Source organism: Bombus pyrosoma, linkage group LG14, assembly GCF_014825855.1.
Source record: "Bombus pyrosoma isolate SC7728 linkage group LG14, ASM1482585v1, whole genome shotgun sequence".
In the NCBI taxonomy this organism is placed as follows: Eukaryota; Metazoa; Arthropoda; class Insecta; order Hymenoptera; family Apidae; genus Bombus; species Bombus pyrosoma.
Genome location: NC_057783.1, coordinates 7,516,587 through 7,527,988, shown reverse-complemented (window position 1 = coordinate 7,527,988; position 11,402 = coordinate 7,516,587). Strand labels below are relative to the sequence as shown.

The following is an 11,402-nucleotide window of genomic DNA, read 5'->3' as shown; positions in this document are numbered from 1 at the left end:
ATGTGGATAGTTGTAAAATATAATTAAAATGTCAAATAAGTCCATTTTGCTAAAATAAGTATAAATCCTATTTAATATAATGTGTATAGAAATTTTGCATTTTTATAATAATTATAGTCTTTAGGGAAGGACTAAGGCAGTGAGGAAAAAGGAAGGACGTTATTCGAAAGAAGAGTCGTAGAGTAAGGGTCGTCACTGCAATGTATACATGTATGGAATACATATTTCATTTTATGTTGAAATATACTTTATATAATTAACAAAGACTTCCGTTGCGTACACAGGAGGATTAAAGGAATGAAAACATAGGGTGGTGAGTATTCAAAAGAAAATTCATATCATAGGGATTGTCATTGGAATATAATATAGAATATACATTCCATTTTATACTGGAATATATTTTATATGAGGTTTAATATAAATCTTATTCTTGAATGCGGAAGGATTCAAGGAATGAAAAAATAGGAAAGCAGGTATTCGAAAGGAGATTCGTAGCGTAAGGGTGGTCTTTATGAAAACAGGGTTGGGCACAGGGTGTAAAGGGCGCATGCGTTGACCCGGCCGAGGGCTGTCGTGTCGCTCTCTGTCGACAATTCCGCCAGTCGTCGTGACGACCTCGAACCGTCAGTGTCGCGAGTCGTGGATTTTCGTGGGAAATCGGTTCATCTCGTTCATTTTCGTTTTCTTTCGTTTACTACTACTACTACTATCCCTTTTATTCTTGTTCCCGTTCAGCTGATTATTCGACTGGTGTTGAACAATGTCGAAGTGGCGCGATTTAAATCGCGGTCGAATTCGCGCCGCGATCGGCAGTGTCGTAGTTTGAAGATAAAAGCGGTATCGCTGTGTCGTTAGTGTCGAAGATCGAGATCTCGAAATTATTGCGATTCTCGCGAAGTAGTGTAGGCGCGTTTCAGTTACGCAGAACACGGACGATTGGGAATTTAAACAGGTGTGTGCCAGGGCAAGGCTATTTGAATCAAACGTGTAAAACACAAAGGTAGATATTTTGTGAATAAACAAAGTAATTTAGTTGTTTTGATCCGGTCCGAACAATGAAATAATACGTAAAAGCTCTAACGCAATGTCATTGAAAGTAAGTAAATAAAGTGACTTACATATCGTTTGGTAGAGATTTCCAAAAGTCGTAGTAGAATAGTAAATATCTTATAGAAACCTATTAAGAAAGGTTTCCATGGTTTAAAAAGAAAATGATTCATTGTAGTGCTATAAATCTGAGAAAAATTATGAATGAAATGTTACGTTGATGCGACATAGGTCCTTAATGGATTAATATACATATATGTAACTATTGTTGGATGGCGTTGCTTTGAATAGTTTGAATTGCGATAACTGAAAAAACTGAAAATAGCCATTTTAATACGTAATTTGCAAATTTGTAAAAGAAAGTGGTAATTATCAGATGAATGTTACATATATAGTAATTTTCACAAGTTATGGCTAATAAAATAACGTATGGAAAATCAAGAGTTTTGAATTTTATGATAATTCAATCCATAAATTTCTGGTATTAAGGTTTTCATATAATGTATAAAAGATTAATGGTGGATAAACTAAATAACATTGTTCATTCATATTCAATAATTATTTACTTACATTTATATGGAAATTTGTATCTATATTCCTATCTATATTTATATTTTGTTGATTTTATTTATAATACTTATTAATACTAGAAACACCAGAATGCCTGAAATAAACGCTTTCATATATATTTTATAAATTCGCAATGTATATTCATTTATCAATTATACATCAATCTTATCACCATTTACCAATCATTATACAATATGTGTTGTGTATATAAATTTACATGCGTCTTTTTGGAGATATAAATGATTTTTTGTAGAATATCTCGAAAAAGATTCGATTATATATCTTTTCACGTAGTTATTATTTTGATTTCTTTGATACAAATTCAATTTAATTATCAATCCATCTAGTGTTGAAAAATGAAATTGATACATAAAAGCAACACCAAACAATGGTGAAATGGAACAATCTATAATTATTTTATTTGATTAATTTAATACAACGATTGAATAATCGGGATTTTGATAAACAACGATTTATTCTAGCATTATATAAATTTCATTTCGATTTTGTTTCTGTCTTTTATCTTTATTTAATTCAAATGTACCGAGTGATGTATGAGTAATGAATAATTCTGAAATACAAGTTTCGCGTTACAATTTTCCGAATTTATTCCACGGAATAATTAGTTTTACTGTGATATTCCTGATACAGAGGCGCCGAGTATTAGGATAAGCAGATAAGGTTGTTAATGCTAATGAACGAAATGAATAGTATGTGGGATATTAATTACCGTATAAACGATATGTTCAGCGAAATTAATTAAAATATAATTCACGTAGGTGGGCACGGATAAGCTTCGTATTAAAGTTATTTGTTTTTTAATTTTTACGTATTGCTTTATTAACTAAGATCATACCTTTTTTATTCATTTTGATAACAACTACATATATGAATTTTATTAATATTTGTTATTAGTATACTAATGACTACATTAGTATACTTATATTATACATATATGTAGTACATGAAATGTCTTATCGCATTTATCATTCAAGAAAAATGTATTGGAATACAGTGTATAAATTAATTGCATGAACTAATTTCGATTTTAAGAATTTTTCATACACTAAGGTTAAATGTATGAAATTTTTGAGCTCATATGAGAGTTACAGTACAAAATGGTACAAATGAAATTTATTTTCACAAATGAATTAAATGTATTAGGTTGTCTCAAAGGTTTCTTTCGTTTTACAGGGAAGTAATGGATGTACAGCATTTCTTGTTTTGTATTGTTTTGTTGAATTGTGTATCTCCCAAAAGAACAAAATGGATTATAGACAGTTTAATAAAATAATATAGAACAGGAAATGTTGTGCATCTATTATTTTCTTGTAAAACGAAAGAAACTTTTGGGACAACCTAATAGAAAATGATATATATCGTCTGTATTTATTTAGTGAAGTTCCAACTTTTATGAGTATGTTTAGTAACGTGTTTTAACGTTTACTAGAATACGAACTTTTATATTAAACTTTATTCATAGTTTTTAAGATTAAAATTTTTCTCATTTGTTCTATTTTTCCTCTCAATCTCTGATATAATACATATAACTTTTCCTTCATTTTTCTGCATCGCTAATTGTTTATACAAGAGGTCATTATTGCATCTTGAAAAAAGACCATACACTACTATCCATATTTTTTATTCCAAATTATAATAATTATAAGCATAACAAATGTCTGAATTCGTACAATTTATTTTTCGTTCTTTTACATTCCTTATTATTCACAATAATTTAGCAAGTGATTAATGCAACTAAGAATAAGAAATGCAAAAATGGAATCATTAAAGGATGTATCATTGCTTCCTGAAAAAGGCTGGCACATTTCACTGTAAGTTAGAATATCTTAGAGCGATGTGTCGATAATTTGCCATGCGCCCCTTGTTTCCATTCATATATTCGCGACTGTCGCTGTTCATAATGGGGTTACGTCAATATTAAGGTGAACAGAGGTTCGGAAAATCTTGCTTTTCCACTCCCTTTCTCATTTTCTCTCTCTCTCTCTCTCTCTCTCTTTCCGTTTGTGCGACATGAAGCGTGTACTCATTCGTTCTATTTTGAGGATATTGATCGGCTTTCATGCCATATGAGAATATAAGGTTTCGAGGGAAAGTTACATCGTTGCCTTACGCTCGACCTTAATATCTTTAACCATGATCACTATAAACTTTCCCAAGAATCTGCGTCCTCATCTCGCCTGCTCGTGCATCGCCGTGTCTACGATCATAGTTCTCTGTTCTATACCGACCGTTTGAGAAGTTTCCTTTGATGTATGAGAAAAATCACGTGTTACTTTTCCAGAGATGCTGGTCTCTTGATATTTCATAAAAATTTAAGTTTATTTTCCTTTAGTTTCTTTTCTGGGCCATTCTTTGAAATATTATTCCATATTTCGTGTATTTTACGTATCTTACTTATATTTTATATTCTGTAGAACAGAAAATGTTGTATTATAAATTAAAAGAAAAAGAGTTTAATTAGAGAAAACGAGAGGATCAAAGTCTCTATCATTTGAGCACGTTTGCAATATTAATGAATCGGTAGGTCACAAGTTATACAATAGAATTTCGTTGCACAATGTTTTTATAATATTATATGTTAGAACTGTTAGAATTGAAGTCATCGATATATTCATTAATTTAATATTCGTACGAAAATTGGTAAATTATTGTTAATATTCGTAGGTAAATTAGTAAATTATTGTGCAAGGAGGTCTAAATAATAAAAATTCTTGTTTTCCTAATACCAAATAAATTTCAAATAAATTCCAAATTTTCTTCTTATTCTAAAGTCGCAATACAACACAATCAATTCTGTAGAACACGCAAAATATAGAATATAGAACATACAACATGCATACGTCATAGAATACAGAATGTAGAAAACAAAATATAGAATGTAGAATAGTGAAAATAGAAAAAAGATATACAATACGGAATATGTAGAATCCTTGAAATTTTATTTTGAAACGTCCAATACGCAGAATATTCAATGAAATCATTCCGTCATTATGTTCCGACCACGATTTTTGTTCATGCATGGACCTCGTTTCAAGCAAAGATAGAGGCTAAATCTAATCTCCGTCTATGTGCCGTGACAAAAAACATGCATTATGACTGTAAAGCTCGCGTTACGTGAGTCTAAGCCATACCCTTGCACACGGCGAAGAAATAAAGGTAAAGAGTTAACGATAACAGGCCTCCAAACGGCTGGTAATTGACTAATTTCGTTATCGCGAACCGATGGGTTCGATAGATCTTCATTTTCTGCAACATTGTAGCCTCCAACGACTAGGCTTCCAATTTTTTGTCCATTTTCCCAATCCTCTGTCTAATTTTCCTTTATACAGTTATATTTTTATTACAAAGTTATAGGACTATATATAGTTTTAATACTCACTGAAAACTAAACTCAACGAGATAAAAGAAGGATAGTCTATTCATATTTTGTATCTCTTTTGATTAAGCTGTTTCGAAAATTCTTCTGATTTTTCAGTTTATTTTCCATCTCGTTTCATTTCGATTTGTTATTTGAGAAAATATCATCGACACTTTCGGTTGATATCTTATGATTGGATTGGTTCGTGATACTTTGAAAGGTTCATATATTTTTTGATATTCCCTTGAGAATCGCGAAGTGCTTTTGTATTTTATTCGACTCCAAGCTTTATACGGTTGGATTATATTATTGGTCGGGATTAATTTCGACCGACTTGAAATTCAGTTTTATCGATGAGAATTATATTTAGAGAGGTCAGAACGTGCGGCCTGAAAACGCACGATTTCGTATCATGTGTATTTTTATACGTTCTACCAGAGTAGACTCGTGTCTACTACGGCTGAGCATTAAGTTCCACTCAGGATTATAACTTTCATCGATATAGCTATCCTCTCATCTTTTTGAGAAATCAGAAATTGAGAGCAATTTTTTTCCAAGCCACTTGGCCAGGAGATTCCTTTACGCTTTCGTTGCGTCGAGCATAAAATCGAAATAAATGTGCCAGTAATATTAACATTTAATTCTTCTCTAATGTATTTTTCATACAATATTATATCGATATGAGCAAGGTTTTTAATTTTTCAATAGTTGAAAGAGGTCAATCATTCGTCCTATATTATTTATATGAGAGCAACAGGAAAAATGTTATTCAAATATTCTAAAAATTTAGATTCGAAATCTCGAATTTCAAGATTTAATCTGCTGCAAAGAATATTTTCAACCGTGTTACAATTTCGACAGCATCATTTATTCATTCATCATTATTGGAAGAAAGGAAGCAGAAAAAATTGCCCTATCATGTAGCATATTAAAACAGCTCGATATGAAGAATATTTCTTATATTTCCAGTAATTTGCAAAATATCATTGACTCGTTTCATCTTTGAAATAAAAGAAACAAGAGTAACATGCTTTCAAGTTGCATATTAAAGCGAAGAAAATCATAACAAACGGAATATTTTCAATTTTTCTACAATTTCCGTAGCGCGCGTAGCATTCATCCCACGCTATTCGAAACGAAGGTTTGCATATTTAACCGAAGGAAGTGGAAAAAAAAGAAAAGAGAAATTAAAGGACAAAGGCCAGCATCGTTGTTCTTTATCTGTATGTCTACAACGTGGATAGAAAGAGGATGGGGCAAAGGCATAACGTAAAAGTTGAGAATTTGCTTCCATTGGCGTATCCTCGGTTCTTCCTATTTGTCCTTATCGTCGTAAACAAAAGGAAGGTCCGGAATGCGTCGTACCTTTCCCGTGACGCAGATGATCCATTCGTGCTTCAATTGGAATACAAAAGGCACGTTTACGAACAATACGCATCGCTGTGGCACGGGATAGCTTCGCCCTTTTGATATCAACCTCGCGACTAAGTACCTAAACTCACTGTCACTGATATCTTTCTCCACTGACAATAGGTACCCTCCGCTCTGCAGCCTGAATTACGACGTTGCGAATGGATAGACCGAATAAATGCCACCCGATCTTTCGACCCCCTTTTCTCGCGTGCCTTGCTGAAAAAGGTCGCGAATGCGGGAATATGTGTAAGGTGATACTCATCTTCAGGTGCATTAGACCGTTATATGTGTATCATCGCGTGTTGGATGGGACATATTTTCTGATAAATTCTGTGGAGTACGTGAAGCATTAAAGCGAAAAAAAAATGCTGATGAAAGTTACTCGGTAACTATAAACCGAGAGCCGAGTGGAATCTATACTGTGGATGCTGTGTGTAATGATCGTGGAAGGAAGAGGAAACAACGATTGAACTTAGGAAAGTAAGAATAATATATATCGATGAATGTGCGGATTTAGTTTTGCATCACAATAGAAGAAAAAGAGCTCTAGCAATAAAATGAAACAATACAGAGACTAGCTAAAAAAGACTAAACTGAGCTAGAAAAAATTCCATTAATAGGAAAGAATATAAGGAAAGCGAACCAGAAAAAGAGTTCTAATAATAAAACATACATACAAAGATACAAACAATAATCAGAAGGAGAAAGGAATATACTAACGAATGAAACAACATATAGCAATTTACAGAAGATTCAAAACCTGAATCAGACTCGAATGGCTAACAAGAAACATACTTAAACCATCTCATACGACCCCTACGTAGATATCGGTAAATCAATCATTGCTGCTAATTGACATTTGAATCCAAGACCTGGCTATATTTCTTCCACAAACCATAAACAGATGACTGTATAATTACCTCAAGGCATATAAGTTGCACGATAATTTTCAATCTTTGGAAGCATCCGTATAGAGAATAAGTCATAGAGGATCCAGTAATAAACCAAACGGTCACGTTCCCATCCCCGAGGGTATTTTTGCCAGTTCTCTGGCAGCGAGGCAACGCTTATTATTTACATTAAGTTGGGGCCAACACTGATATCTCTGTTCGTTAACAATGGCAACCCTCGAAGCGGTTTGAATTACAGCATCGCCAACCGGTTCGAGCGGATAAATGGTACCTGATCCCACATGCCGTGGCACGTGATGCAAAGTAGGGTCAAGGAGCCGAGTATCTAGACAAAACTAAGACGTACTGAGTTAATAGTGCAACGACCCTACCCGGTCTGACCGGCGATGTGTGCGACTAAAATCGTTTCACCTGGAAAAAGACACTCGACTAAACTGTTTTTCCGGCGGTCTTCCTGTTTCTTCGGTTTCTTAGGGGATTCACTGTATGATGGATTCTTGTTAACTGTGATCACTATGTGGTCATTAGTAGATCGCAGACAATGTCAAATCATTATTATTTTTGCTACCGGTAATAACTATTATTTCTATACGCTGGATCTTGTGACAAGTAGTTGTATAGAACGAAAAAGGAAAAATTGCACAGTGACTGTTATTACATATTGTTATATTTATTTGTAAAGGGAAAACATTTCCATTAGTTGGGTGGTCTAACATTTCTCTGTAGAGTAGCTATTGAAGATGAATTCTGATATACTTTACACTAACGATGCATCTGTTTCCAGGAAGGAAGAAACCACTTCTGAAGTCGATGGGTCGTGTAGTTGTGTATCGCAGTGTCTTGTTTCGCGGTCGTGAACTCATCGCAACGTGTAGAAATCATCCGAAGTAATCACCTCGTTTTGTACTCTGCAAAACCGTAACTAGGTAAGCATCTTAACGATACTATATCTCCGACATCATTTTAACGATGTCCGAATATCTTGATATTTCACTGTGATATTACACTAGCAACTGGAACCGGAAAGATGTCATAATAATGCCCGGTATTTTCAAATAATTTCAAAAAGTTTGCTATGAAAATCAGAATCACAAAAGTGTCAATTTTACAATTAAACTGTTATTATTGGAAAGTGTAAATAATAACTTACGTATCGTTTTGTCAGTATACAAAAAATTTATCAGAAGGAAATTTCACTAATATCAATTTGTCGGAAAATTCCTTTTTATAGAAAAACAGAGCGAGATAATTTTTAGAAATCGAATAAAAATTAGATGTAGGATTTCATTGATAATATTAATTTAATTATACGGGAGAGATTAATTATAGGAAGCTTTTATTAAAAGAGGAAATATGTTTTAATGAAAAGGATCGTCAAAGGAGCTGCTTGAATTTTTCGCTTGACGATAGGCGGCTCTGGATTGGTGAAAACCAAAGGATTAATCAATCTTTGGCTTAGAATTTTTCCAAAGATTCGCGGTGAGACCACAAGGCTAGTGTTACCTGTTCGATCTGGCATAAAATTCCTTCCGGCAATATCGCGTTTCAAACACCCATTGCCATCTAGTTATAATCTGTTAGTATCCGCAATAACATTGAATCTATTATTAAAAAACAGTCTCGGTATTGATTTTCTCGTGCAAGTTCAAGTGAAATTTATTAGACGTCGTTTCAACCAAATATCCCTTTCAAATAGCGGATGGAAAATATCGTAAGTCACATTTCCTGTCTCTCATGGTAAACATAATAATTGATAATCTCTTAAGAGTTTACTAAATGGCAATTTAAATTTCTTTTAATTATAAAATTGTATCAAATATGATTCGTGGAAGGAATCTTTTTCTATTTTTATAAACGATATTTGTAATTTTATACACGGCATAAAATTTATTTTTGCAAGAAATCCTCAATAACAGTTTGCAAATTTTGAAACCCTTTCGGAAAAGTTTTGGAAAGCTTTAGAAATTTATCCGCTATTTAATATGCAATTTTTTTTTTAACCTAACAGGTTATTCCCCTTTTGAACGACGTCCTATAGTACGTTCCCCTTTTCAACAATAACTTATTATACTTTTCCCCTGCGGTTCGAATGGTACACTTTCAATTATCGTAAACAGGCACGCGCACCATCAACCGTGAAGATAAAAATGACGATTTTTATTATTGTATAATAAACATTTTTCTCCGAACAATGTTAATCCCGAAGGAAATAAGGAGAGCGACCTATAAAGCTGAGAATATTTCTACAGCACGAGGATCTTTGTCTATCTGGAGCAAATAAAAACGATCGTAAGCGGGATAGGGTTGCTTTTTGTTTCTTCGAACGAATTTTTGCCGCTTCTTCTGAACGTGGAGAGGATTCTCAATGAGTCTATGAGCATTTTTTGCGAGACAGCTCTGCGGGGGTATTAAAACGATAATAGGTACGCTCTATAAAGTGCGTGCATCTAGAGCGAAATGGTAACTGCGACATGAACTTACAATGACAAGTCACGCGATGTTTGCTCTCTGTTCTCCTCGTTTTTTTCATTCGCGTGTTTCTTACGCCACTTCCTGTCGGCGTGGAACTTTTTACCTGCGCTACTAGTTTTACGTCAAAACTTGCCTGTTATAATTTTTGGAAAATTTCAGACGGAAGAAAATTCGTAGAGTCTGTTCGTAACATTTTCATTCGGTTCACGTACTTTTCCCGTTTCGAAATCGTTTTACATAGATTTATTATTCTTTGTAATTAAATAACGTTTCAAATCTGGTTGTCACTTTGTAACAATCTCACTCTATGACAATGTTATTATTCCCTTGTACAATTAATTGATCATCTAGTAAATTAATTTATAGTTTGGTTTAGTTTCACACGTAACACAATGTTAATTAACAAGGTGCGGAGAAGAATTTATCTGGAAATATGAAACCGTTAGACAGACAATTCGTGTATTTGAAATGATCGAATCACTTAATATAGAGTGGATCGATTCTCTTCACACAGTAGTTCAAATATACTAATCACAATATAGATGTAATCAGCAGTAATTGACCAAAACAACAGTAGACAATTAATTTTGCACGATAATAATCACAACAGTCAAAATGTATTGCTTGGTAATGTATTAAACGGACACATCTATTTATACACTTGCAATATAAGATCATTAAAACGAACATTTCCTTCTCTTATTTTAAACTTCATTTTGTTTGTATCTTAAATTTCAACATCGCCTTCCCGTAAAAGACATTAAATACGATTTATCACGATTTTGCCCTATTGCAAGTATGAAAAACTGTCCCACTCTTTTACGCGAAATATCATCCTCTTCTTCCCTGCGCGTAAGAATAACCCGAAAGACGTTCAGCATTCTAGCATTTCCCTAAGTCGCGACAAACACTCGAGATTCGACACATCCGGATCTTGGTCGCAATTTAACGAATGGCGTCATTCATTCGTCCGCAAGTAGGGGAATCATACGGGCTCGTTCTTTCGATCTTCCATCCCTGTTCCTCCATTCCGATCATTACACACTCTTCCTCTTTTTCTCTTTGCCGCTCTCTCCCAGTGGTTCACATTATGCAGCGGTCAGGCCGATATGCCGCTGTTTAATATGTGGGCCATTTCAGTGCGTGGTTCCTCTATGCGTGGATCACACGTCGATTCTTTAAGGTGAAGCCCGAGTTATCGAATACAAAAGTTCCGCGTGCGCGAAATGGTGGCGATGTTGGTCGCGTTGAAACGCGCACGGCCAAGGGTTTTCCTCTGGTGTCGATGGCTATTGTATTACCTTTGCTACAATCTGCTCGGCTTCGGTGAGTGAACATTCGTTTGTTCCTTCTTTTACGACCATGCCGGGTACTTGCCACTTTATGGGTTATTTCCGCGCGTACTCAGGTTTTTGTTTGATGGAGAATGGAGATCGAAAATCGTTAGGTCGAATGACAGCTAGTAATTGAAAAACTTTAATGCTTGACGTTTCAATTACATTTAACATCATTGTAATATTGAAATTATATTTATTCAAAGAGAAAGAAAGGTATATTCGAAAGCGCAAAGGTTTACTATTATGAATATTAGTGACTATGAATTCATAGCA

At 34.1% G+C, this 11,402-nt stretch overlaps 1 protein-coding gene across 18 annotated transcripts in view; it reads left to right on the top strand.

The window, feature by feature from the left end:
- The first annotated feature begins 617 nt into the window (after nucleotides 1–617).
- Nucleotides 618–11,402, top strand: part of LOC122574770 (kazrin-A) — a 139,122-nt gene continuing 128,337 nt past the window's right edge. For 15 of the 18 annotated variants that reach the window (XR_006319179.1, XM_043742756.1, XM_043742760.1 and 12 more), the window contains exons 1-2: nucleotides 618–1,000; nucleotides 8,105–8,246. The gene's annotated coding sequence lies outside the window, so the exon portion shown is untranslated. Of the gene's footprint in view, nucleotides 1,097–8,104; nucleotides 8,247–10,979; nucleotides 11,119–11,402 lie in introns of those variants that run through there. The other 3 variants (XM_043742748.1, XM_043742746.1, XM_043742758.1) reach the window with 3 other exon arrangements.